The sequence below is a fragment of the Bos indicus genome, chromosome 17 (genome assembly GCF_029378745.1).
Source record: "Bos indicus isolate NIAB-ARS_2022 breed Sahiwal x Tharparkar chromosome 17, NIAB-ARS_B.indTharparkar_mat_pri_1.0, whole genome shotgun sequence".
NCBI classification, from domain to species: domain Eukaryota; kingdom Metazoa; phylum Chordata; class Mammalia; order Artiodactyla; family Bovidae; genus Bos; species Bos indicus.
In genome coordinates this window covers 3,595,368-3,621,658 of record NC_091776.1, presented here as the reverse complement: position 1 = coordinate 3,621,658, position 26,291 = coordinate 3,595,368, and the positions used below count along the sequence as shown (strand labels likewise).

Below are 26,291 nucleotides of genomic sequence, written 5' to 3'. Positions count from 1 at the left end.
GGCAGCCATTTTCTTAAGACTGCACATTGTAGTAGACAGCAGAGAGGGGGTAACAGTCTCTACACACGGCGGAGAGAGAGTAACAGTCTCTACACACAGCAGAGAGGGGGTAACAGTCTCTACACACGGCAGAGAGGCGGGTAACAGTCTCTACAAACGGCGGAGAGGGGGTAACAGTCTCTACACACGGCAGAGAAAGAGTAACAGTCTCTACACACGGCAGAGAGGGGGTAACAGTTAGTCTTGTTTTATTTTGAGCTGAGTGGTACTGTAAGGTTGTATCAGGTTACAAGGAAGGTAAATGCCTCTTGGGAACCTTGCAACATCCAGGCCTAGCCAGTCTTTAAGGCTGATTTTATCCAAAGCAGACGAATTCTTGATCTGATTTGAGGTGGTGTCAGGAAGCTCCAGTATTACACGCGTGAAGTTCAGTCATTATAGCCATTGTTTCATTTGATGGGTTGTCCCCAGTTACAGTTAAAATATCTTTGTGTGTATAATTCTTTGAGCATTTATTTACTCCTAAGTGTAAATTAATTTATTGAATATTATTAAACATAGAAGCTAATTGAGGGCTGATTCCTTCCCTTTATGTATTTATTCTATCAACATGCATTTAATCTTGTCTGAGGACAAGATACTGTGTGAGTTAAAAGAGGAGGAAGACCTGTCTTCTGCCCTAAGTGAGCTTAAAACGCTACCATAAGATACCAAATAGTAAGCCATAAGAATAACACAAATAGAAAAAAAAAATCGATTGAGAGTAGGAACTAAGGACAAACAGCTGGGGAATTCAGAGTGCATGCTGAGAGGCAATAGGAAGGTTAAGCATTTGTGAAAGATGGTGAAGATCTCAAGTGGAGCTGATGACGATGCCGGGGGTGCCAAGTGAAGAGACAAGCGAGGAAGGCATTCCTGGGGAGGGAAAGCTATAAGCAAAGGTGCTGGGGGTGGGAAATTGCCACATTTGTTTAGAGATTTCAAGTCATTCAGTTTGACTTAAAGGAAAGGTGCATGTGAAAGGATAATAGGAGATAAAGATTAAAAAAAGGCATTTTGAGGCCTAGGTTCAGAGGACCTTGAGTGCCAGGCCAAGGAGCAAGGTGTCTCATCTGATAGACAATGAAGAAGACCTTGTGAAAGTTTGTGGACAGGAGTGCCAGGATTCAAACTGTGCATAAGACTGATCTAGGGGGTCAGGGGGGTGGTAATTATGGATGGGAGCTTCCTGGGGGATATTTCTTGAGGTCATGAAGGCTTGAACTAGGATGATAGTGGTAGGAGCTGGAAGACCATCTTACCCATGAGATGGTCTCTTGGCTATAGAGGAGCTGTGGTCCACCAGGGGGCAGAGGTGTCGAGCATGGGTACGCGGGAGAATGTGGAAGAGAAAGAGCCAGCCCAGGAGACAGAGCCGGCTGAGGTGGAAATCTAAGGTGTGCCCACTAGACACTGGCACTGGGGGCAGCACTGGCCTCCAGGCCCAGCGGGTTCTCATGGGTGGGGAGAGCAGTGAGTGAGCATGACAGGGTGGCAGGATCAGGGGAGGAGCGTGGCCAGCATTTGACTTCATTCACGAACGTTTTTACTCTGATGGGCCCTGTTCTGGGTGCTAGGATTCAGGATGACCAGGGACAAGTCACTGCTTTCCTGGAGCTTTTCTTTTGTAACAGGACATCTAATTAGGTCACATTCTTAGGCAGAGCGCTAAATCACAGCTTTCCTTCACTAGTTATCATTCTCGGTGTGGGACAATTTAGCATCTGTTGCACCTCAAACTAAAGACAGGACTTCCAGCTCCTCAAGGAGTTCTGAACTCTTCCCAGTCAATACCCCTGGCACCTGCCTACAGCTTCCTGTAAGGCCACCCACCTACAGCTACCTGCCCCCATCAGAAGTCACTACTTTCCTGACTTCCATCATCACACATTTATTCTGCTTTGTTCTTGAACTATAAAAGGCAATTGCACATTTTAGGGAGCTTCTTTTGCTCAATATTGTGTTGTTGAATAGAATAATAACTTTGTTTTCTTATTCTTTTTTAAAATTTTGGGGTATTCCATTGCACAAATATCCCACATTCTATTTATCCATTCTACTACTGACAGACATGGGTTGTTTTCAGATCTTGGCTGTTAAGAACAGATCTGCCAAGAGCCTTTGCACCCATGATATTTGATGAACAAATGCACTCCTCTCTGATGTGTTACCTAGGAGTGAAGTTGCTGGATATTCATTAACTGTGTATTAAGTACCTATTTTATATCCGGCTCTGTGCTGGGTGTTTGATAATTATTAAATGTGAGCAGAAACATGGTCCCTGTTCTCATTAATAGTCATAGCAAACGTGTGACTCTGAAAAAAAGGAAGATGTAACATACACTTTCACCTTTTTTCAGCATGTAGAGGGCTGCCCACTTCCTGGAGACAAGTGATTAATGCCCCACTGCTGGGGCTGGACTAGAGGTGGGTTTCCAGTGGGGCTTGAGTGGAGGGAAGTGAGTTCAGCTTGGCTGCCTGAGGGCCCTGTCCGCCCAGTCCCCAGGTACATTCCTTGGCCTGGGGGGCATTTCTGGCCTTGATCTCTGGCTCTGGAGGTGGCTGGCATAATTGAGAGCTTATGCCCCACTCCCCAAAGACTGGTTTTAGCACATATCTAACCTGCATTTTAATATTATTCCTTCTGACTGGAAGCATTTGGAAATGGTCCTTGCCCTGCTTTTAAAAGGTGGTGTTATTTTATGAACATTTAGACATTGATTAATAAAATTCCGAACCCATTAACTAATGGGGGAAATGCCAAACTTTTTTTGTGTATATCCAAGAAAGTAAATGTAATAAAAACTATCCCAAAAGGTAAGTTAAATTATATATAGCTTTTAGGTTTTTTTTTTTTTTTTTCCTCCTGATGGCCTCACCAGATGTTTTAAAATACAGGACACAGGCCTTTCCCCCCTTGTTTTCTCCAGGGAAAGAGGAAAGAAAACTTGGCTCAGCTCTACTTAACTTGGGGGAGGAAAAAAAAAGCTGTAACAGGGATGCTGGAAATCCCCAAGCTGAAGGCAAATATGAAGGCAAGGGAACAAAACTGTTGATTTTTTACCTAGTTTTTCTTACTCGCCTCCACCCAGCCTTCTCAGATCACCGTTAGGAATTCTGCTTTGATTCCTGGAGCAAGAAGCTGGGTTTGTCAGGTCCCCTGGCGATGGGGAGGCAGGTTAGGAGTGGGGTAGAGGCGGGGCGCGCTGAATGGCGTCCATCTTGGCTGATGCACCTCTCGTCTCCCATCTCACGGGGCGAGGCCGCGGCTTGAGGAGCAGGGATGGCGGGTGCACAGTGAAGTGTCGTGCCAGCAGCTCTCCACAAACTGCCTTCTGAGGCTCTGGATTCTGTTGTAAACCCAGATTTTGATTTTTGCACCTTCCCTTAACCCCCATCGAAGTTCCCCTGAATCTGAAAGGCAATAAAAACGGCTAAACAGTTGAGAGACGGGATCTGTCAAATCCTTCAGGTCACATCCTCTGTTTCTGCCATGATTAGCCATGGAAATAAACGTTTCGAACCTGGCTGCAGCTCCTCCCGCTTGGGCTCAGAGCTGGCTTCCGCAGAGCCGGGCTTCTTCTGCAGAGCTGGGCCTCTCCTCTGCTTCCAGCACTTTCCGTGGAGTCTCGAAGGCTTGTTTAGAAGGAAAAGCAGAAGTGGGGGGTCCTCTGAGGCTCTACCTAAGCCTTAAAATTCTCCTTGAGAACAGCGTTCCCGGTGTTACCTTGGCGCACTGACTGCAGCGGGACGCCAGGAAGCCCTTGGAGGTGCCTCCGGTGCCGGCCGCAGACCCGACTCCTCCCGTTGCGGCGCCTCCGCGGCCGCAGAGTGGAAGGGGAGGCTCTGCGGAGTACCACCTGGCCCAGAGTGTAGGCAGGCCAGAGCCTTCACAGTCGGTGGTGTGGGAACAGTCTCTTCACAGGAAGTGCAGACAGGCCAACTTTTATTCATCATCTTTAACTTCCCTTTGGGCAGAGTTTTCTATTCTGACTGCCCAGCAGAATCACTTGGAAACTTTAAAAAATTTATAAAAACACACAAATAGCAAAAGCAAGTAATGAACCTCAAAGGCAGAGGGTAGGATGATGGAGTTTAGTTCAGTTAGCAGCGTTATCTGTGACACTGCCATGTTTTAGTAGAGCAGGCCAGTGTCCTAAAATACCTTAGAAATGCAGCCCCCTGGGACTAGAACACAACCAGGGTTCTAACAGGAAGTCCTGGGGGACAGACAGGGGGAGGAGATGCAGTCAAGGGGAAGAGACTGGGGAGAGACAGGGCAGTGAAGAAGGAAGAAAAAAAATCTAGACAGTAGTTGACCCTCTGCCAACTCTGTGACCTTGGGAGAACCCTCTAACCTCAGAGGGCTTAGGAAGAGTGAAGAGACAGTCATAGCATATGGCTTAAGAAGGTGAGCTCTGAAGCCTCACTCTGGATTCATCTCAACTCTACTGTTTATCAGCTGTATGACCTTGGGCAAGTGATGTAATCTTTATGAACTTCAGCTTCCTCATCCATAAAATCAGGATTATGGAGTAGTCCTGAGCTTTAGACAGAATAATGTATGTAAACTTCTTGGAAAAGTACTTGACACACATTAAGTGTTCAATGTATTTGCTATTGTTATTGTCTGTCTCCAGGGTCAGTTAATGGAAGCCACGCAGGCAGCATTTTTATCTTGTGCATCATCAATTTATTTACTATAGATAATGACTCTTCATAGGGCTACTCATCTGCTACCTTACTTATTTTAAGGCTATTATGGGTATATGTGTTAGGAGGAAAGGAAATGGATCAGATAGTGACAATCATTGTTTCCTTCACAAATAATGTACTGTGGAGGTTAGAGTTTAATGCTTAGTATATATTTTGAAGATTGTTATTCTAGAACTTCCAGATGTACAAGCTGGGTTTAGAAAAGGCAGAGGAACCAGAGCTCAAATTGCCAACATCCATTGGATCATAGAAAAAAGCAAGACAGTCCCAGGAAAACATCTACTTCTCCTTCACTGACTATGCTAAAGCCTTTGTGTGGATCACAACAAACTGTGGGAAATTCTTCAAGAGATGGGAATACCAGACCACCTTACCTGCTTCCTGCAAAACCTGTATGCAGGTCAAGAAGCAACAGTTAGAACTGCTCATGGAACAAAGAACTGGTTCAAAATTGGGAAAGGAGTACGTCAAGGCTGTGTATTGTCACACTGCTAATTTAACTTATATGAAGAGCACATCATGCAAAATGCTTGGCTGGATGAAGCTCAAGCTTGGATTAAGATTGCCAGAAGAAATATCAATAACCTCAGATATGCAGATGACACCACCCTAATGGCAGAAAATGAAGCGGAACTAAAGAGCTTCTTGATGAAGGTGAAAGAGAGAGTGAAAAAGCTGGCTTAAAGCTCAACATTCAAAAAACTAAGAACATGACATCTGGCCCCATCACTTCATGGCAAATAAGTGGGGAAAAAAATGGAAACAGTGACAGATTTTATTTTCCTTGGTTCCAAAATTGCTGTGGATGGTGACTGCAGCCATGAAATTAAAAGATGCTTGCTCCTTGGCAGAAAAACTATGACAAACCTACTGCTGCTGCTGCTGCTGCTGCTGCTGCTGCTCAGTCGCTTCAGTCATGTCCGACTCTGTCCGACCCCATAGAGGGCAGCCTGCCAAGCTTCCCGGTCCCTGGGATTCTCCAGGCAAGAACACGGGAGTGGGTTGCCATTTCCTTCTCCAGTGCATGAAAGTGAAAAGTGAAAGTGAAGTCGCTCAGTCGTGTCCGACTCTTCGCGACCCCATGGACTGCAGCCCACCAGGCTCCTGCGTCCATGGGATTTTCCAGGCAAGAGTACTAGACAGTGCATTAAAAAGCAAAGATGTCACTTTGCTGACAAAGGTAGTCTTGTCAAAGCTATACTTTTTCCAATAGTCATGTACAGTGTGAGAGTTGGACCATAAAGAAGTCTGAGCGCCAAACAATTGATGCTTTTAAACTGTGGCTCTGACAAAGACTCTTGAGAATCACCTGGACAACAAGGAGAACAAACCAGTCAATCCTAAAGGAAATCAGTCCTGAATATTTATTGAAAGGACTGATGCTGAAGCTGAAGCTCCAGTGGTCTGGCCACCTGAGGTGAAGAATTGACTCATTGGAAAAGACCCTGATGCTGTTAAAGATTGAGTATGGAAGGAGAAGGAGGTAACAGAGGATGAGATGGTTGGATACATCATCGACTTAATGAATATGAATATGAATGACTAAATAACAACAAAATTCTCCTCTCCATCTTCTAGTTTTTATTCTAAACTTTTGTCTTAGGACAAAGTAGGTTTTGCTGCATTCACTTCAGTTCAGTTCAGTCGCTCAGTCATGTCTGACTCTTTGCAACCCCGTGAATCGCAGCACACCAGGCCTCCCTGTCCATCGCTAACTCCCAGAGTTCACACAAACTCATGTCCATAGAGTCGATGATATCATCCAGACATCTCATCCTCTGTCATCCCCTTCTCCTCCTGCCCCCAATCCCTCCCAGCATCAGAGTCTTTTCCAATGAGTCAACTCTTTGCGTGAGGTGGCCAAAGTATTGGAGTTTCAGCCTCAGCATCAGTCCTTCCAATGAACACCCAGGACTGGTCTCTTTTAGGATGGACTGGTTGGATCTCCTTGCAGTCCAAGGGACTCTCAAGAGTCTTCTCCAACACCACAGTTCAGAAGCATCAATTCTTCAGCATTCAGTTTTCTTCACAGTCCAACTCTCACATCCATACATGACCACAGGAAAAACAATAGCCTTGACTAGATGGACCTTTGTTGGCAAAGTAATATCTCTGCTTTTGAATATGCTATTTAGGTTGGTCATAACTTTCCTTCCAAGGAGCAAGTGTCTTTTAATTTCATGGCTGTAGTCACCATCTGCAGTGATTTTGGAGCCCCCAAAAATAAAGTCTGACACTGTTTCCACTGTTTCCCCATCTATTTCCCATGAAGTGACGGGACTGGATGCCATGATCTTATTTTTCTGAATGTTGATCTTTAAGCCAACTTTTTCACTCTCCTCTTTCACTTTCATCAAGAGGCTTTTTAGTTCCTCTTCACTTTCTGCCATAAGGGTGGTGTCATCTGCATATCTGAGGTTATTGATATTTCTCCTGGCAATCTTGATTCCAGCTTGTGCTTCTTCCAGCCCAGCGTTTCTCATGATGTACTCTGCATATAAGTTAAATAAGCAGGGTGACAATATACAGCCTTGACGTCCTCCTTTTCCTATTTGGAACCAGTGTGTTGTTCCATGTCCAGTTCTAACTGTTGCTTCCTGACCTGCATACAGGTTTCTCAAGAGGCATTAAAGACCCAGAAATCTCATTGGCTTTACCCAACCCAAGTTCCTTTTTCACACACATGCTATGTCCTCTGTGTGTTGGCAGAGGGTGTGCCGCATCTGTCCATCTCTAGAAACCCAGGACAGAAGCTCCATCTTGCTGTGCTTTCCAGGTCTTTGAAGAGAAGCTTCTACAGAAGTAACACAGAAGTAACACTAGGGCATTTCTCTGAAGCTGAGTTGCTTTATTAAGTTCTGAGTCTTCCCTTTCCAGATATGATTTTCCTTATAATTTTATAGTCACACTTTTCTTGATTCTGCTTTTGGAGAAAGCATTATAAAAATAATAAGCTAATGGTGATTTTTATCACTATCAAACCAGACCTCCTTCTTACTCTCACAAGAGATGTTTGCCCCAGTGAGAAGAGAATGTGTTTTAAAAAATATATTTTAATGTTTCTCCCTTTTCATTTATTTTCTGCTTATTGTTTCCCCAAATTCCTGGTTTTCCAAAATCCTCAAGAGAAGAAAAATGTCTGAAAAAGTCATACTCCTTTACCAGCACCTGCTACAAGAACTTGAGTACAGTTGGCATCTGCTCATCTCATATGCTCAACCCAGATGTCTGATGTGTGGTAGTCAAGGCAAGTGAGATGCTTCCAGGGGCCTCACCCTCTCCTTTGTCCATAGTCAGAATGTCTGTGGAATTGATCTCTGCAACTGAAGAAATAGATGTCAGTAAAGTAGATGGGCCATTCATTGAACAAACACTTACTGAGCACCTAGCCTATGCTGGACACTGGGCTAGCTCTTCTCAGTCAGCACAGTGATTCAGCTGGATTCAGATCTTGGCAAGGGAAGAAAGCAAGTATGGGTTTCCCCAGAGAGCACATTGATGCAGTGTGACCCTGTGACCTTTCCTCTTGTTTCCTATTGCAGACTTCTCTCCTAGTGGGATAGGAAAGTCCCACCATGCTCACTGTTGTTGTCCTTTCCTCCGTTACTGCCTTTCCTCCACCAAGGCTGAGGTGCCAATTCAAATCCTACCATCCTTGGAAACCAGCTGAAGACTTACATCTTTCCTCAGCTCTGAAGGCTTTCAGTGCTCACCCCTTCTCCTTATCTACAAAAGCCCATTGAACATGCCTCTCTGCTACCTGTTAGGGCAACCACCTATGACTTAACCATTTTGACTTAACCATTTTGGGGAGGCAGTCTATTCTCTTTATTTAAAGTGTCTTTAAGAAAATGGTCTTGTTTCCTCTCAAGTTAATGGATTCAAAGTAGCTAACCCATGGAGGTACTTGTGGTTAGGTCCTACACAACATCTTTCAGTAAGAGATGCATGATAAGTAAATACTGAATAGAAGTAAACGTGAGCTTGCTCTCTCCGCCCTCCCCCCCCAGGAAGATGGAAAGAGAAGTTGTGACTACCATTTTTCCTATGGCTTTGCCTTCTAGCCTTCTAGCCTTGGGCACATGATAATTTTTTTTGTGTGTGTGTGTGGCTTAAAACAATAGAAATTTATTCTCTACACTTCCTGAGGCCAGAAGTCCCAAATCAAGATCTCAGCAAAGTTGGTTCCTTTTGGATGCTCTAAGGGAGAGTCTGTTCCATGCCTCTCTCCTAGCTTCTGCTGGCAAGACCTGATGTTGCTTGGGTTATGGGTGCGTCACTTCATCTTTACCTTCGTCTTCACATGGTGATTTCCCTTCCACTTGTTTCTATGTGTCCGCTTCTCTTCTTGTAAGAGCACCATTCTTCAGATTCAGGGCCCACCTTAATCTAGTATGACCTCATCTTAACATAACTAATCACATCTGCAAAGACTGTGTTTCCAAATAAAGTCACGTTCTGGGATTCTGGGTGAACATAAGTTTTGGAGACACACTATTCAACTCACTGCACTAACTAAAGGCCACAAATATTTTCTTCTGTTTTCTTCTACAAGTTTAATAACTTTTGGTGTCACATTTAGTTCTGTGATGCATATTGGTTTAATTTTTGTATTTGATGATAGTTATAGGAAATGTTTATTTTTGGTCTTATGGAGTCCAATTACTCAAAAACTATTTGTTGAAAAGATTGTCTTCTACACTGAATTGTCTTTGCATCTTTGTTGAAAATTGATTGATCATATATGTATGAGTCTATTGCCAGATTCTGTTGACTTTTTGGTCAATATCACACTGTCTTGATTCCTATAGTTTTATAGTAAGTCTTCACATCAGGTATAGTGAATACTCTAGCAAAATTCTTCAGAATTATTTTAGACATTGTAGTTAAATTGCTTTTCTATGTACTTTTGATAATCATATTTATTGGGTCGTCATATTTATTGAAATAGGTTGAAGACAGAGTGGTCTCAGTATAAGTTGAGATAATCTGCTGTGAAGAACAACACACAAAGGTGCCAGTAGCTTCAGAAGGATGTGACATAAGAGTGTATATTTCTTTTTTTTTCGTCTTTTAAAAAATAAATTTATTTATTTTAATTGGAGGCTAATTACTTTACAATATTGTAGTGGTTTTGCCATACATTGCCATGAATCAGCCACGGGTGTACATGTGTCCCCCATCCTGAACCCCAATCCCACCTCCATCCCCATCCCTTAGGGTCATCCCAGTGCATTGGCCCTGAGCACCCTGTCTCATGCATCGAACCTGGACTGGTGATCTATTTCACATATGGTAATCTACATATTTCAATGCTATTCTCTCAAATCATTCCACCCTCGCCTTCTCCCACAGAGTCCAAAAATCTGTTCTTTACATCTGTGTCTCTTTTGCTGTCTTGCATATAGGGTCACCGTTACCTTCTTTTTAAATTCCATATATATGCGTTAATATACTGTATTGGTGTTTTTCTTTCTGACTTACTTTGCTCTGTATAATAGGCTCCAGTTTCATCCACCTCATTAGAACTGATTCAAATGCATTCTTTTTAATAGGTGAGTAATATTCCATTGTGTATATGTACCACTGCTTTCTTATCCATTCGTCTGCTGATGGACATGTAGGTTGCTTCCATGTCCTGGCTATTGTAAACAGTGCTGTGATGAACATTGGGGTACACCTGTCTCTTTCAATTCTGGTTTCCTCGGTGTGTATGCCCAGCAGTGGGATTGCTGGGTCATATGGCAGTTCTATTTCCAGTTTTTTAAGGAATCTCCACACTGTTCTCCATAGTGGCTGTACTAGTTTGCATTCCCACCAACAGTGTAAGAGGGTTCCCTTTTCTCCACACCCTCTCCAGCATTTATTGCTTGTAGACTTTTGGAGAGCAGCCATTCTGATTGGCGTGAGGTGGTACCTCTTTGTGGTTTTGATTTGCATTTCTCTGATAATGAGTGATGTTGAGCATCTTTTCATGTGTTTGTTAGCCATCTGTATGTCTTCTTTGGAGAAATGTCTGTTTAAGTTCTTTGGCCCATTTTTTGATTGGGTTGTTTATTTTTCTGGAATTGAGTTGCAAGAGCTGCTTGTATATTTTTGAGATTAATTCTTTGTCAGTTGCTTCATTTGCTATTATTTTCTCCCATTCTGAAGGCTGTCTTTTCACCTTGCTTATAGTTTCCTTCATTGTGCAAAAGCTTTTAAGTTTAATCACGTCCCGTTTGTTTATTTTTGCTTTTATTTCCATTACTCTGGGAGGTGGGTCATAGAGAATTGGATCCTGCTATGATTTATGTCTGGAGAAATATCAATAACCTCAGATATGCAGATGACACCACCCTTATGGCAGAAAGTGAAGAGAAACTAAAAAGCCTCTTGATGAAAGTGAGAGGAGAGTGAAAAAGTTGGCTTAAAGCTCAACATTCAGAAAACTAAGATCATGGCATCTGGTCCCATCACTTCATGGCAAATAGATGGGGAAACAGTGGAAACAGTGTCAGACTTTATTTTTGGGGGCTCCAAAGTCACTGCAGATGGTGACTGCAGCCATGAAATTAAAAGATGCTTACTCCTTGGAAGGAAAGTTATGACCAACCTAGATAGCATATTCCAAAGCAGAGACATTACTTTGCCAACAAAGGTCCGTCTAGTAAAGGCTATGGCTTTTCCAGTGGTCATGTATGGATGTGAGAGTTGGATTGTGAAGAAAGCTGAGCACTGAAGAATTGATGCTTTTGAACTGTGGTGTTGGAGAAGACTCTTGAGAGTTCCTTGGACTGCAAGGAGATCCAACCAGTCCATTCTGAAGGAGATCAGCCCTGGGATTTCTTTGGAAGAAATGATGCAAAAGCTGAAAGTCCAGTACTTTGGCCACCTCATGCGAAGAGTTGAGTCATTGGAAAAGACTCTGATGCTGGGAGGGATTGGGGGCAGGAGGAGAAGGGGAAGACAGAGGATGAGATGGCTGGATGGCATCACTGACTGGATGGACGTGAGTCTGAGTGAACTCCGGGAGTTGGTGATAGACAGGGAGGCTTGGCATGCTGCGATTCATGGGGTCGCAAAGAGTCGGACATGACTGAGCGATTGAACTGAACTGAACTGAACCATTCAGTGGTATGTTTTGAGCCTTTTGACCAAATAGAATAAATTAGTGTCTTATTTTATTAATGGTATAAGTTGAGAAGGGTAAGCTTATGTAAAGTAAGAGATAAGCAGCACAGGGAAAAGACTGAATGAAAATGACACTTGCCAAAAGAAGTTGCTGAATTTTCTGCCACTGTTCCCCTTGGCCAAGTTTCCCCCATACCGGGATCTACCTGCAGGCAGGTTTCAATATCCTCCACAAGAAAACCTATCATGTTTTCAGTCCTCCCCCTTTCTGTAGTTCTTAGGGGCAGTGGACAAAATGGCTGTTCCTCATTCATTACTTGAAGTGTTGCAAGCTCTTACCTCCTGCTCAGCCCTTTCTTTAAATTTCCTGCCAAAGTTATTTTAAGCACCCCACCCTTAGTTTATTCTATTCTGGGGAACCTTCAGTGACTCTGCAAGGAAGCCTGAAGGTTTTACCTCCTATTCCAAAGGCCACCACTGTGCTCGTCTTCCCACTCATCCCCCTGTGCTCCCAGTCAGAGTTTTTTCCAGCCACACCTCATCTCATGGCCTTCCACCCACTCTTTCCCTATTCCCACACTTCCAGAAACCTTCAGTTTCTTTCTGAGGCCTTTCCCAAATGCTTGGGTCTCTCTCCAGGAAAGCCATCCTCACAGTGGCTCGTTTTGCCACTCATTAATCTTTACCTAATAAGAATGATAATAATAATAGTAACAATAATAGCAATAGCTAACATGCCTAACACTTTTTAGGTGCCTGTCACAGTCCAAACCATTTTACATAAACCAACTGATTTAATTCTGGCCAAAATCCTTTGGGGGCTTCCCTGGTGGCTTAGATGGTAAAGAATCTGCCTGCAATGTGGGGGACCTGGGTTTGATCCCTGATCCCCTGGAGGAGAGCATGGCAACACACTCCAGTATTCTGGCCTGGAGAATCCCCATGGACAGAGGAGCCTGGTGGGCTGCAGTCCATGGGGTCGCAAAGAGTCAGACATGACTGAGTGACTGAGCACACAAAACCCTATGAAGTGGTGTGTAGTTAATTTTATGTGTTGATTTAGCCAGTCAGGGTGTCCAGGTATGTGGTCAGACATCATTTCGAAGGTTTTTGTGGGGGTATTTTTGGATGAGATTAACATTTAAATTGGTAAACTTTGAGTAAAACAGACTGCCTTCTGTAGTGTGGATGGGCCTCATCTAATCAGTTGAAGGCCTGACTAGTACAAAAGTCTGACCTCCCTCAAGCAAGAGGAAACTCTGCCTTCAGATGATCTTCAGCTGTCTCCTGCAATGTCTCCTCTCCATTGAGTCCCCAGCCTGCTGGCCACCTTTCAGACTGTGGACTTGCCAGTCTCCCTAATTGTATGAGCCAACTCTTCAATACCTCTTTCTAAATAGAAATAGGATATGTATACATCTTATTAGTTCTACTAAACCCTGACTAATTCCAGTAAGTATTTTTATGATTTTCCTGTTCTGCAGATGTGATAACTGGGACACAGAATTTAGGTAACTTGCTGAAGGTTATCAGTACAGTAAGTGGTGCAGTTGAGAGTCTGTCCAACCCCCGGGTCTTTTTTTTGCCATGAGATTAAATATATGTCATCTGTGCTGCATTCTGAACTGTTTGTTCATCAATAAGTCTTGTGTATCTTTTATTTGTTTTTTCAGTTATCAGCTTTGAGAAGACAGACTCTAGTGAATGTACTTTGAGGAGTCCTAGGCTAGACCTGTGAAAGGAAGGCGTTTGGGGAAGTTTCTGAAACGTGGATGGAGCTCGTTGTAAAGGCAGTCAATGATCTGCATTGTCTACTCCTTGACCATCTTCCTTTCTACTGAGGTTCATCTTAAGACAGCTGAGTATGGTCTGTCGTATAACATGTTAGGCTGTATTTTATGAATTACACTTTGTGTTCATAAAAAATCACACTTTGAGTTCAGAATAAAAGATATGCCACATTTTAGAAGAGTTGGATCTTTAAAAGTTTCAATGTATATGCTCACCTTCTGTATACCGCAGAGCACAGCACAAATAAAAGTTCAGATCCCCCTTGCTATTCTGAGGCAAACAGATGCATCCCAGGCAGAGAGATGTGCCCCTGAGTCTGAGGAGGCCCAGGGCCGTGCAAGCAGCATCTCTCTCTATGCCCTGCCTGCAGCTTCATCTCCTTGGGGTGGAAGTGTGGGGGCTGCTGTCCTAACCTGACATTCGTGCTTGCTTTCCCTCAGGCATTGTCTTAATGGAACTGTGTTTAAGGCCCTGATGTAAGCATCTTGTTGCTGAAAAATCAGTGAAAGTTCCACAGCTCCACTGGCATCTTTGTTCTTGGAGCCGTTTTCATTTTCCATTGGCATCATGTGATTATTTCCGCAGGCATTTTGTTTTATTTTCTGAAGTACTAAGCCAGACCAGCAGGGTAGACCAGCAGTAGAACTCTGTCTATCTGTCTGTCTCCCATTCACACACATACACACACACACAACACCACACACACAACACACACAACACACAACACACACATGGGCATGCACAGTCTTCTTTAGGCAGGTCACCACAGCACCAGGCACTATTTTCAACCTTTCAGGCACCAGAGTGTTTAAAGTTTTAATAGGCTTGGAGGTGACCCTGAAGCCCACCACCATTTATATTCATCTGTAATTTATGGCTGCCTCTTGTTTAGTTGGTTGAGCAAATTGTACCTAAGAGTATTCTTTGAGACTTGGCAGCCTGGTGTACAGTTTCACGATTCAGCAGTGTTTTTGCCAAATATTTGGCTTTTTCCCCTCTTTCTTTTGGAGGACATTCTCAAATACTTCATTTGGAGCTTTGGTCTGGAACACACTTTATCAGACACCTTTTGTGTGCCAAGAGACCCCTTATCCATTCTGTTGAAGCTGACTTTCCACATGCTAACACGTTGATTTCTAAATTGCTTTTAAAGTCACATTAAAGCCACATTTCCAAATAACATACGGTGACGTGTGGTGCCTTTGGGCCCCTTGGTGCCTGCGGCCTGTTGCTTCCCCCCACGCCCTCCGCCCTTCTCTGGATTTCAGTTGGGGGGAAATTCTTCTCTAAGTGGAGAGGTGAGGGTGATGGTGCCTAACCAAACCATAAAATTAATGTTTATTGCAGAAATAAAAGGGCTTACTTTGTTATGAGGTATGTGAGGACATGTTTTGGCCTCATTTCACGTGTTCAGTCTAACCATGCCCAAAAGATTAAATCAAGGCTATTATGGGTATAATTTATTTCTCTTTCTAGGCTGTCATCATGTGTGTCCATGTGGGATATTGCGTTTTCCCACTTTGGGAGTAAGGTCCGCATCTGGCAAACACAGATGGAAGGCCATCTATGAAAAGTCCCTGCAGCAATTTGTTTCCAGTTTCACCGAATTTGATTTTCTAGCCGAGTCCAGGACTACTTACTCCCTTTTCTATTCACTAAGCATATGGAGACCTTCACCCTGCAGAACTCAGCTCCCAGTTGTGCTCCCTCCAAACAAGTATTATGATTAATACTCGGTAATCATGTAACCTGCTAGAAAAATGTGATCTGAAGACAAAATGTGCAATAGAATTAGTCCTCTACTCACCCCATTAATCTTCCTTTAAGATCTGAAGAGGGATTAGCAGTTAAATCTTTTAACATTCTTTTTTATAAGTGGAGAATAATTTAACCATCTTAACCCTTTGTGATAAGGGAATGGGAATTTAGGTTTAAACATGAAATATAACCTTCCCATCACATTTCCTTCAGGATTCTTGTCTTCCCCATCCTGTTACACGTGTGGGCCCACTGAGAAATGTCTGTGGTCACACTGCAGTCCACTCTGAACCCTCTCCTGCCCGTCCCCCCATGTTCTGTGTTGCTGCCTCTTGCTCTTGTCTCCTGGTTCAGAGATGCCTAATATAAATACAGTTTGTGCATACTGGTGGCTGAGGCATGGGACCTGTGTATAAGATCCTTGATTCTTTTTGAATCTGAGTACTTTCTCTCTTCAGCATCGCTCTTCCAAACTAAGAGCAGATAAAGTGTCATAAGACTATGCCAAATGACATTCAAAGACACTTGAATAAGAAGTAAATGGAAATAAGCACATTTTCCCTCAACTCAGAGGCCTCAGTGCCTACACGCACAGAAAGACTTCTGCCAAATGCTTCTCCATGGCCTTATAGGACACAGGGTTTCAGAACCAGTTTCCTTCCATGAACCTCAGGACAAGGGTGTGCAAAGGGGAGGCTGACTCTGTGATATTTATTTATTTATTTTTGTGTGGCGAGAACTAATGCAAACAGGTTATTGTTTTGCTAAAAGTGCTCATAGGCCTCTTATTTTGCTAGAAAGTAAGGTAGTGCTCAAAGATTAATGGAGACATATCAAAACCACAGAGGAGCCAGCTTGAAAGGGCTCCTACTGATCGATCTGGGTTAATTTAAGCATAATAATGAATATGATAGTAATGGATTATAACACATTGAATAAAAATCTACGAGTTCATACTGACACAAGTAGAAAAATAAATAGGAGGAATACATGCTAACTAACAATCATGGAATCAAAAATAATAAAAAAGAATAAAATAGAATGCCATGTAATAAGTATAGAAGGAATGATGAACTTAGAAAATCAACCACTGATGCTAAAGATAGTGGGTGAAAGTTTGATAAGGAACAGGATGCCTTCATAATCTAAGAGTCTGTGGTGCTGTGCTTAGTTGCTCAATCAAGTCTGACTGTTTGTGACCCCATGGACTGTAGCTGGCCAGGCTCCTCTGGCCCTGGAATTTCTTGGCCAAGAATACTGGAGTGGTTTGCCATTTCTTCCTCCAGGGGATCTTCCCAACCCAGGGATAGAATCTGCATCTCTTACATCTCCTGCTTTGGTAGGAGCCATCAGGGAAGCCCAAGAATACTGGAGTGGGTAGCCTATCCCTTCTCCAGGGGAACTTCCCAACCTAGGAATCAAACCAGGGTCTCCTGCATTGCAGGTGGATTCTTTACCAGCTGAGTTCCCTGGGAATCTTAGAAAGCCTCCCCACAAATTACTTGTTAATTACATAGAAAAAAAAAGTTACTTCACAGTGGAGAAATCCTGTGAACACCACCTTATCTAAGTGGTAGAGGTCAACACCAGCACCAACGAAATTCACTGAGAGCAGAGCCTCCTCTTCTGAGCCCTGAGGAGGGCGCAGCCTGGCCCTTTGACGTTTCTACCAAAAATGCATGATCTGAATCTGATTGTGAGGAAAATAAATGGTCTGTGATCTTCAAAGTGAATAGGCCAACAAAAACAAAGCCTGAGTAAGTGTTTTCCTCTGAAGAAGACTGAGAAATGTGACCCCCAAATGCAGAGTGTGTGCCTGGCGTGAATCTTGTGAAGTTCATTTGGGGACCTTTGACAAATGCTGAAAATGGCCTGTGTAGATAAGAGAATTGCACCAAAATTAACTGCACTGTGGTTTTGTAAGAGACTGTCCTTGTTTGTAAGAAATATACTCTGACGCATTCAAGGGTAAAGACATATAATGTCTTCATGTTACTCCCAAATGTTTCAAAAAATAATACGCATGTGTATGTATACATACATATACATATGTGTGTGCACATAGAAAAAATACACACACGTGCACACATATATTCACATGTTTATCTTTATCAATTATCTATTTCTTACCTCTGAATATATTTGTCTTCTATCTATCTATCATCTACTGGTCTATCTGGAGAAAGAGAAAGATAAATGGAATAAAATAAACAATTGATGATTCAGGGTAAAGGGTATATGGGGTGTACCTTGTACTGTTTTTATAACCTAAATTTTAAATTATTTTAAAATGAAAAGCTAAAATACTTATAAAAACAAATGTGATTAAATTTGATGTCAACAAACAGCATGGGAAATCCACTACGACACTACACTTGCTTTCTATCCGACCCTGCTGGCTACTCTCTTAACTTTGGGAATCATAGCCGAGGCAAGGAATCTCTTCTCCTATCTGTGGTTGTTACACTGAGATCACAAACTCACCTTTCACAAAAGATGCAGAGTGATTTACAATGAGAGAATGTTAGGAATCTTTGCAGTTAATAATGATGGTAGTGGTTTCTCTTCAGTGGGCCTTAGGCGCTCAGCAGGAACTATATCATCCTGTCTAATCCTTGCTGCCACTCAATTTGATGAGGATTCAAATCCTCTTTGTTGTTGCTGCTGCTAAGTCACTTCAGTCATGTCCAACTCTGTGTGACCCCATAGACGGCAGCCCACCAGGCTCTTCTGTCCCTGGGATTCTCCAGGCAAGAACACTGGAGTGGGTTGTCATTTCCTTGTCCAATGCATGAAAGTGAAAAGTGAAAGTAAAGTCGCCTAGTCGTGCCCGACTCTTAGCGACCGCATGGACTGCAGCCTACCAGGCTCCTCCATCCATGAGATTTTCCAGGCAAGAGTACTGGAGTGGGTTGCCATTGCCTTCTCCACTTTGTCTGTTCCTCCGCACTTATTGATATAAATGGACATGGCAGCCCACTAGAAACAATTCATGGAGAAGCCCATTGGTGAGCCCCTGCACAGTGAATTGTGTCCATTAAGTGGTGGGTAAGCTTATTCTCCACAGGTTTTCTGCAGCAGTATTAGTTCCAATTTAACCATCATACCATGGGTGAACATTTATTTTATTTTGGCAATAGTTTAATGTATTTAAACACACAAACAAGCATTTTCTTTCTTTCTGTCTTATATGCAAACATTCCACTGCAAAGTCTTCAACAAAACTTGATAACATTCCCAGAAATATATTCTAAAATAAAAATGTAATCTTCAAATCAATACACAAGCACTATGAATGAAAGAAAGTGAAAGTGTTAGTTGCTCAGTCATGTCTGACTCTGCGACTTCATGGACTGCAGCTGCCAGGCTCCTCTGTCCATGGAATTCTCCATGCAAGAATACTGGAGTGGGTTCCATGCCCTTCTTCTGGGGATCTTCCTGACCCAGGGATTGAACCCAGGTCTCCTGCATTGCAGGCAGATTCTTTACTATCTGAGCCACCAGGGAAGCCCTGCACAAGCACTCTGTGTGTGTGTGCTTAGTCGCTCCGTCATGTCTGACTCTTTGCAACAGCATGGACTGCAGCCCAGCAGGCTCCTCTGTCCATGGGATCCTCCAGGCAAGAATACTGGAGTGGGTTGCCATGCCCTCCTCCAGGGGACCTTCCTGACCCAGGGGTCGAACCAGGGTTTCCTGCATTGCAGGGGGATTCTTTACCAGCTGAGCTACCAGGAAAGCCTGTACAGGCACTACAGACATTAAAAATAGAAAACTCAGAGATTAAGTAACTGAAATGGAAGAAAAAAGGGAAATCCACATGTATTGATTTCCTTCTACAACCTGGGTGGCTTATAACACCAGAAATGTATTCTCTCATAGTTCTGGAGGCTAGAAGTCCAAAACCAAGATGTCATCACAGTCATACTTTCTTAGAAAGCTCTAGGTTCCATTCTTGCCTCTTTTAGCTTCCAATGGTTGCTGGCATTCCTTGGATCATAGATGCATTACTCCAATGTCTACTTCCATTTTTACATGGGCTCCTCTCCTGTGAGTCCGTGTGTCTGAATTTCTCTCTCCTTATTATAAAACCAGTAATTGAATTAGGGCTCACCTTTATCCCATATGTCCTTGTCTTAATGATATTGCATCTGCAAAGATCCTATTTCAAATGGGGTTCTACTCACAGATACCAAGGGTTAAGACTTCAACATACCTTTGGGGAATACAATTCAACCTATGACCCAATCCAATATTTTAATAGAGGAAAAATATGACCCAAGTTACATTAAGAGGAAATGGGATCTAAGTCCCTGAGAGCAATGGCTGTGTCTGCTACTTGCTCTATTCACACTTGGGCATCTGTTCAGTCCTTTCTTTGCTTGCTTTAAACTGCAGTTGAGGTGAGGATAGAGATTCTATTGACCTGAGGCCAGAAGTCTGCACTGGCTCAATTAGATACATAAATGGTTTTCTGAAACAGGAGGCAAACTTATAGGTGACAAATTATGCAGCTTCTACCAGGCAACCACGCATGGCAGCACCACATTCCTGGGGTGAAGTCTGCAGAGAACATTCAAGAAGATGCATTTACACAACTAATCTAACCATCTAAATAATTATCTGTCAAATCCTGGAGTTGATAGGAAAAAGAAAATCCACCTGGGTGCTCAGCCCTGATAGGAGTCTCTGCTGTGTTTACATTATTATAATGATTGTTGGGTCATCTTAAATCTATACTAAAATGATACATCCTTTGGCTCAGCCTAATAGTATTAGGGATTGATCATTTTCAAATTCATGACTGAACCCATGACTGCATCTTTGAATTGTTGATGCAAGCTTTTTTTGTGATAATTGAATCAAATATGTTATTCAGTTTGCTGCTTGGCATTCCACTTAGGGGATGGTCCCAACTCCTTATTTAGTTCTCTCTATTCACAATCTATTACTATCTTCTTGGGGGAATTCTCTACAGTAGCTGATGGAGGAATAAAGATGCTTTTAAGAATAAACATGCAGTGCTCCACACAAATAAATCTGGGTCACACTGTTTATCCAGAGGAAATATTTCAGACACGTGATTGACATAAAGCTGACAAATATAGTGTCAATAGTTCACTGCAGAGTCTTAATATATTGAAAACATTTAAACCCACATATCAAGAAAACAGTTTGACTCACAAGCCAAGGCTTATATTTTAATATTGTTAGTGATGAAGGTTGGTAAATAACTTCCAATATGCAACTCTGGTTCACCAAATGAACACTCTCATGCCTGTAACCGTGGCTTGGCCCTGTAGGGAAAGCGTCCCTAAATGTGGTGCTGGAGCAAACAGTAATTTATCTTTCGGAAGTCCAACAAGTCCCTGCTGTTATTAGAGGAGCTAGCTCTAATGATTTGTAGATGGTAGGACATGTCCAAAACACTGGAATTCTGGGCTGTTTTAGATGAGGGGCTTCCTTTCATTGTATTCTTAGAGAGCCTATTGGAGAACACCTAATTTTTCGTTGCCTCTCATGTCAGGACAAGTAGAAAACCTGTCAGAGATGAAGCCAGTCTGTTTCACCTGGAAGAAGAGTTCTTCTGGAATGTTTGATTTTCACGGTGTGAAAGAGGAAAGGGATTAGTGTGTTCTCAGGCAGCTCCAGAGTACACCTGGGAGCCCCAGAAGAGTCTATAGAGGTTGTTGTCAAGAGTATCAGCTGAAAGAGAGACAGAGAGAGACAGAAAGGGAGTAGAGAGTGAGCTGGAAACCAAAGAGGAGGGCAGGGGAATGTGCAAAACCCTACACCAGGGAGCCAAGTGCTTGTGGCTTGAGGTATTCTCATCTTTTCTGTGATTTTTCCAGAAAAAGCTGGAATAGAACTGCAAACAATGTAGCTTGCCTTTGCCAAGATACAAATACAGAAGAAATATGCTAAAGGATTGTGTATGGTATCAGATTATCTGCACAGATGAGGACCGAAATGACACATTCTCCATTGTCTGCCTGGTGGCTCACCAAAGTGGAAAATGAAGCTGTGGAAGCAGTTAGAGATGGAAGTTACCCTCCAGGAGAGGGGGAGAGGAGTGACCTCAGGAATAGCCGATCCGATTTGCCAAGTCTGGAATGTGGCCAGAACTCTGGTGATAGGAGGGGCCGCTGAACGTTTTGTCTCAGTCTCCATAGTCTTTGAGAGGAAAGGTTTGATTCTGGCTCTGCAAACATCATCATTGCACAGATGTTGTGAGCAGCACCCAGCATGGGCCAGCTATCACTGAGGGCCCGCAGAGGATGGGATGGTACATGAGACCCTCCCCAGCAACACAGAGTGGAGACACAGTCCTGACACTCTACTGACAAAGACCCTTCTCCATAGTCTTTACTTTTTTGGTGACATTCTTATGGAGATATAATTCAAAGATCATATAACCCACCCATTAGTATTTTGTCTTGTCTCTTTACTTGTTCAAAATCTGTCCCAGTTGGTAGGCAACAAGCTCTGTGAGGATCATGGCCATGCACATTTTGCCCACCAGTGCATGCCTAGACCATACTGCAGTGTGAAATATTATATATATATACACATATATAAAACCATTCAATAATGATAATAATGATATATTTTAATAAATATATAATTAATAAGGAAAAAGAAAAGTTAGCTTTCTAGAGCTCATCGATTGTCTTTGATAGTCAATCCTCCCCCATTCTTTTATTTTTCTCCAAAATCACAGGCAATTAAAAAAATTTGAAAGTAACAAGGAGAGAGCAAAGGCTTCTCTTTGCTCTTTGACCCCAAATATGTGCAGAGAGGGACTTTGGTGGGGGTCTTTCACCTTATATGCTTAAGAAAGAGGAAGGGTTCTGATCTTTTTTTTTGAAATTTATTTTTAATTAGAGGATAATTGCTTTACAATATTTTATTGGTTTCTGCCATACATCAACATGAATCAGCCACAGGTATACATATGTCCCCTTCCTTCTGAACCTCCTTCCTGCCTCCGACCCCATCCCACTCCTGAGCCTGTCACAGAGCACTGTTTGAGCTCCCTGCATCATACAGCCAATTTCCACTGGTTCTATATTTTACATACAGTAATGTTCATGTTTCAATGCTACTCTTTCAATTCATCCCACCCTCTCCTTCCCCCACTGGGTCCACACGTCTGTTCTCTAGGTCTGTGTCTCTACTGCTGACCTGGAAGTAGGTTCATCAATCCCATCTTTCTAGATTCCATATGCTTTAATATACATTTGTTTTCTCCTTTCTGACTTATTTCACTCTGTATAATAGGCTCTAGGTTCATTCACCTCATTAGCACTGACTCAAATGCATTTCTTTTTATGGCTGAATAGGATCCCATTGTATATATGTACCAACACTTCTTTATTCACTCGCCTGCTGATGGACATCTAGGTTGCTTCCATGTCCTGGCTATTGTAAACAGTGCTGCAATGAACATTGCGGTACACGTGTCTTTTTCAATTATGGTTTCCTCAGGGTATATGCCCAGTAGTGGAACTGTTGGATCATATGATAGTTTTATCCCTCAGCTTTTAAGGATCTTTATCTACAAAATAAATGCTTTTGTGCCCTCTTACCCTTTACTGATCAGACTAAATCAATTCACCTCGCCAAGTGAGGCTCAGGCTGAGGCCACCAGGGAAACAAAAGATACGACATGCCTGGCCCTCTTCTAGTTTGTCATCTGAATGGGATAGCAAAAAAAAATTGTACTTGATCTGGAGGGAAAGAAAAGGTAGGTTTAACCCTATAAGGGGTTAAACCTTATAAGGGAAAGAAAAGTGTGAGATTTAACATCAAGTTCTCAAGTCAGTCTTCTGGCCTGGAAACATTTTGGAAAAGGAAGAATTGAGGCTGCAGTGGCTGGTGGGGATGCACTGTGGGGTAGGTGGGGTTTGAGCAGCTTCCTTCCGAAGTGAGAGGGCATACACTGCTATGTTGAGGGTAGAGGGGGCGCTCTGAGAACTGGCCTCCTGGGCAAAGAGGTGGGGCGAGGGGTGATGGGAGCAGTGTTCCCATGGGGCCTTGGGGTCCTGGTTCTGCACACTCGTGCTTTGGTGAGAGGAGGACAGAGACCCACAGTCTTCCTGGGTTCAGTCAATATGGGACACCGAAGTGCTCTACCCTGCCAGCGATGCTCCCTGCCAGTTCGCTTTATTGATTTAGTTCTTGGTTTAGTTTTTATTTTGTTCTTTCTATAGCTTGCAAGAGGGGAAAAACCTCACCCACACAGAGAGGGATTTCTTCAGAGTAAGATTTGCAAATCTTCAATCAGTCACATTCCAGAAAAGATCAGTGGTAGATCCTGTGTCCTCCCATATAAGGAGGAAACTGTCCTAGAAACTCTCCATTATGGGCATGACGCAAAACAAGCTTATTCAGTTTATTATTTGTGTTAAACATCTGATGTTGTCACTAAGCTGTGGGCACTTGGCTCTAGGAAACAGTGTAACTTTTAAGCATAGAGCTTTTGCTCTTTTGGCTAAGGCAAATCAGCAAATACACACAATAATCCCAGAAACACTGAAGAAGCTGAAGTTGGATGGTTCTATGAAGACCTACAAGACCTTCTAGAACTAACACCCAAAAAAGATGTCCTTTTCATTATAGGGGACTGGAATGCAAAAGTAGGAAGTCAAGAAACATCTAGAGTAACAGGGAAATTTGGCCTTGGAGTACAGAATGAAGCAGGGCAAAGGCTAATAGAGTTTTGCCAAGAGAACGCACTGGTCATAGTAAACACCCTCTTCCAACAACACAAGAGAAGACTCTACACATGGACATCACCAGATGGCCAACACCAAAATCAGATTGATTATATTCTTTGCAGCCAAAGATGGAGAAGCTCTATACAGTCAGCAAAAAAAGACTGGGAGCTGACTGTGTCTCAGATCATGAACTCCTTATTGCCAAATTCAGACTGAAATTGAAGAAAGTGGAGAAAACCACTAGACCATTCAGGTGTGACCTAAATCAAATCCCTTATGACTATACAGTGGAAGTGAGAAATAGATTTAAGGGACTAGATTTGACAGACAGAGTGCCTGATGAACTATGGATGGAGGTTCGTGACATTGTACAGGAGACAGGAATCAAGACCTGAAAACCAAGAAAAATAAATGCAAAAAATCAAAATGGCTGTCTGAGGAGGCCTTACAAATAGCTGTGAAAAGAAGGGAAGTGAAAAGCAAAGGAGAAAAGGAAAGATATATCCATTTGAATGCAGAGTTCCAAAGAATAGCAAGGAGATATAAGAAAGCCTTCCTCACTATCAATGCAAAGAAATAGAGGAAAGCAATAGAATGGGGAAGACTAGAGATCTCTTCAAGAAAATTAGAGATACCAAGGGAATATTTCATGCAAAGATGGGCTCAGTAAAGGACAGAAATGGTAGGGACGTAACAGAAGCAGAAGATATTAAGAAGAGGTGGCAAGAATACACAGAAGAACTGTACAAAAAAGATCTTCACGACCCAGATAATCACGATGGTGTGATCACTCACCTAGAGCCAGACATCCTGGAATGTGAAGTCAAGTGGGCCTTAGGAAGCATCACTATGAACAAAGCTAGTGGAGGTGATGGATTTCCAGTTGAGCTATTTCAAATCCTGAAAGATGATGCTGTGAAAGTGCTGCACTCAATATGCCAGCAAATTTGGAAAACTCAGCAGTGGCCACAGGACTGGAAAAGGTCAGTTTTCATTCCAATCCCATCCAAAGAAAGACAATGCCAAAGAATGCTCAAACTACCTCACAATTGCACTCATCTCACATGCTAGTAAAGTAATGCTCAAAATTCTCCAAGCCAGGCTTCAGCAATATGTGAACCTTGAACTTCCTGATGTTCAAGCTGGTTTTAGAAAAGACAGAGGAACCAGAGATCAAATTGCCAACATCTGCTAGATCATCAAAAAAGCAAGAGCGTTCCAGAGAAACATCTATTTCTGCTTTATTGACTATGCCAAAGCCTTTGACTGTGTGGATCACAATCAACTGTGGAAAATTCTTCAAGAGATGAGAATACCATACCACCTGACCTGCCTCTTGAGAAACCTGTATGCAGGTCAGGAAGCAATAGTTAGAACTGGACATGGAACAATAGACTGGTTCCAAATAGGAAAAGGAGTACATCAAGGCTGTATATTGTTACCCTGTTTATTTAACTTATATGCATCATGAGAAACGCTGGGCTGGAGGAAGCAGAATCTGGAATCAAGATTTCCAGGAGAAATATCAATAACCTCAGATATGCAGATGACACCACCCTTATGGCAGAAAGTGAAGAAGAACTAAAGAGCCTCTTGGTGAAAGTGAAAGAGGAGAGTGAAAAAATTGGCTTAAAGCTCAACATTCAGAAAACTAAGATCATGGTATCCAGTCCCATCACTTCATGGCAAATAGATGGGGAAACAGTGGAAATAGTGGCTGACTTTATTTTTCTGGGCTCCAAAATCACTGCTGATGGTGATTGCAGCCAGGAAATTAAAAGACGCTTACTCCTTGGAAGGAAAGTTATGACCAACCTAGACAGCATATTAAAAAGCAGAGACATTACTTTGTCAACAAAGGTCCTTCTAGTCAAGGCTATGGTTTTTCCAGTAGTCATGTATGCATGTGAAAGTTGGACTATAAAGAAAGCTGAGTGACAAAGAATTGATGCTTTTGAACTGTGGTGTTGGAGAAGACTCTTGAGAGTCCCTTGGACTGCAAGGAGATCCAACCAGTCCATCGTAAAGGAGACCAGTCCTGAGTGTTCATTGGAAGGAATGATGCTAAAGCTGAAACTCCAATACTTTGTCCATCTCATGTGAAGAGATGACTCATTGGAAAAGACCTTGATGCTGGGAGGGATTGGGGGCAGGAGG

The 26,291-nt window shown here is 42.7% G+C and overlaps 1 long non-coding RNA gene across 4 annotated transcripts in view; it reads left to right on the top strand.

Annotated features, from left to right (window-relative positions):
- The window catches only part of LOC109571013 (uncharacterized), a 249,137-nt gene extending 222,846 nt beyond the window's left edge, over positions 1-26,291 (top strand). For 3 of the 4 annotated variants that reach the window (XR_011561072.1, XR_011561070.1, XR_011561073.1), the window contains one exon: positions 1-26,291. This exon is cut by the window's left edge and continues 3,493 nt beyond it. This is a non-coding gene — a long non-coding RNA (uncharacterized lncRNA). The other variant, XR_011561071.1, reaches the window with a different exon arrangement.